The following is a 2,670-nucleotide window of genomic DNA, read 5'->3' on the forward strand; positions in this document are numbered from 1 at the left end:
TCATTGTCCAGCTCTTTGATGCATAGCAAGTGACTGCAAAGACCATGGCATGTATCAGGTGCACCTTAGTCTCCAGACTAATATCTTTGCACTTCAGCACTTTAGAGAGGTCTCTAACCACAGACTTTCCCATCGCAATACGTCTTTTCATTTCCTGGCTGCTGGTGCCAAGAGTGTTGACTGTGGATCCAAGTTAACCAAAACTGTGAATAATCTCAATCTCTTCACCATCCTTTATGATGCTGCCAATCGGCCCAGTGGTGAGAATCTTTGTTTTGTTTTGTTTTTTACTCTTTTTTCTTTTCTTTTCTTTTATTATTACTTTGTGTGTCTGTGTACTGTCAAATCAGATCTGACTGGTACAGGAGGAGATTGTCCCTCCTTTCCCAGCAGAGTATCTGGTGGATTAGAACCATGCGCCTCTGGGAGAATCTTTGTTTTTTTTATATTGAGTCTCAATCCATACTGAAGACTGCAGTCCCTGACCTTCCACAGCAAGTGCTTTAGGTCCTCTTCAGTTTCAGCAAGCAAGGTTGTGTCATCTGCATAATGCAGATTGTTGATGAGTCTTCCTCCAATCCTGATGCCATATTTCTCCTCATAGAGCCCAGCTTAACATTTATTAAATGTTCAAGTAGTATATTAACTGTGCACAAAAAGTGAATTAATCCTTTACACTCTTTCCTAGCAGTAACTGTCATTAAAAATCTCATTCCTTCAAGGAGAGGAGCAAATGCGGGGGGGGGGGGAGAGGTTTGTGCGGGGAGAAGGGTGCAACAATGAATGAATGGAATTCCAAAATCTCTGTAGATGTTCATTGAAATTAAAAATAAACAACCTAAATTTAAAAAAAAATTATATACTGAGTGAAGGAGAAGGCCACAGGACCCTGTGGGACAGAGAAGAAGCCAGCTTGGAGGATTGCACGTAGGGGGTTTAATCTCATATCAGGCAAGAAGAATAGAAAGGCTACAAAGCTTTGCTGGGCCTCACTACTTCTGGATGGATATGAGATGTGTTATTCTTTTCATTTAATCTTAGAAGAGGGTAGCCTGTGGTCAAGCAGCCTATCTAGTAGATATAATTGTAATAAACTCTACCTTGTTATTAACAACAAAAAAATCTCATTCTTTCAGATTCTAATGCATCTAAAAACAGATGCAGCAACATAAAGCCTTGGGTGGTGGCTGTTTAGTCATATCCCAAAAGGCTGCCTGGCTTGTGTTCAAATTCACCAGAGTAGCCTGAAGGTCTTACCATGTCCAAACACACAGATCCACATCAGTGCTTTTAAAGACGAGATATTATTCCAGTGAATATATACCATAATCTACGTAGTCATCACTATAACTTCATTGTCCCCACGTTTTCACTATTATAATCAATACTACAGTAAAAAATTCCTTATACTTTATAGACCCTGTGAATCATTCTCCAGGATAAGTAAATAATGAAATTGGTGGGTCAAAGTTATTAGGTACCTTTGAATCTAATCCAAGTCATAGACCCTCCAGGGTGTTTTCTGAGGCAGTTCATCACACAAGGGGAGACTGCCCGTCTTTCTCCCATGGAGCAGCTGGTGGCCTTGAACCGCATGCCTTCGGAATTGCAGCACAGCTTCTTGCCACTAGGTCACCAGAGCTCCCATCATAGTGATACTATGAAACTGTGGCAACGAAACTGCTCAATCCTGTGCCATCGTCATGTTCCCTGCTGTGCTTAATCCCACTGCTGAGGTCAGTGAATCAATTTATCTCATCAAGGGTTTTGACCCTCCACATTTCCAATCATGATGTGCTTTTTCAGGGACTCGCCCCTCCTGATAACAAGCCCAAAAGCACGCGGTAATTCAAAGACATCCATTCTTCGGTCTTCCTTAGTTACTGTGTAACTTTCATATGAAACAACTCAAGTGACATCGGTGGTCCTTCACACTTTTAAGAGGTCCTTGGCAGCACTTGGCCTAATGCAATGCACCATCTGATATGCTGCTTCCAGGGGTACTAACTGTAGATCCAAGTAAAATAAAGTCATTGACAACCTCAACCTCTTCTCCATTTATCAGGATGTTGCTTTCTGGTCCAGTTATGAAGACTTCTGTTTGCTTTCTTTGGAGATGTTATCCAGGCTGAAGGCTGTAGGCATCTTTGATCTTTTACAGTAAGTGTTGCAAGTCTTCACTTTCAGCAAGCAAATCTGCATCATCCCCGTATTTTAAGCTGTTAATGAGTCTTCTTTCAATAGCATCTTCGTGTTCGTGATGCATGTTATTCTTCATGTAAGTCCAGTTTTTTCAGATTATTTTTTTTTAATTTTATTATTTTTGTGTGTGTCTACTGTCAAATTGGATCTGACCGGAGGAGACTGCTCCTCCTTCTCCAGCAGACCATCTGGTGGATTCGAACCACATACCTCCTAGGTAGTTTTTCAGATTATTTACTCAGCATATAGATTAAACAGGTATAAATGAAAGATATAACCCTGATGCACAACTTTTATAGTTTTAAACTTAATTTTAAAATGTCATAACCCTGATGCACAACTTTTTATAGTTTTAAACTTAATTTTAAAATGTCTACGTACAAACGACTGATTCTTGGTCCAAGTATAGGTTCTGAAGAAGCACTATTTTATAAACATGAATCAAAGAGTATGTATATTTTATTTTTT

Source organism: Elephantulus edwardii, unplaced genomic scaffold (genome assembly GCF_000299155.1).
Source record: "Elephantulus edwardii isolate Elephantulus edwardi_28Jun2011 unplaced genomic scaffold, EleEdw1.0 scaffold00181, whole genome shotgun sequence".
In the NCBI taxonomy this organism is placed as follows: Eukaryota; Metazoa; Chordata; class Mammalia; order Macroscelidea; family Macroscelididae; genus Elephantulus; species Elephantulus edwardii.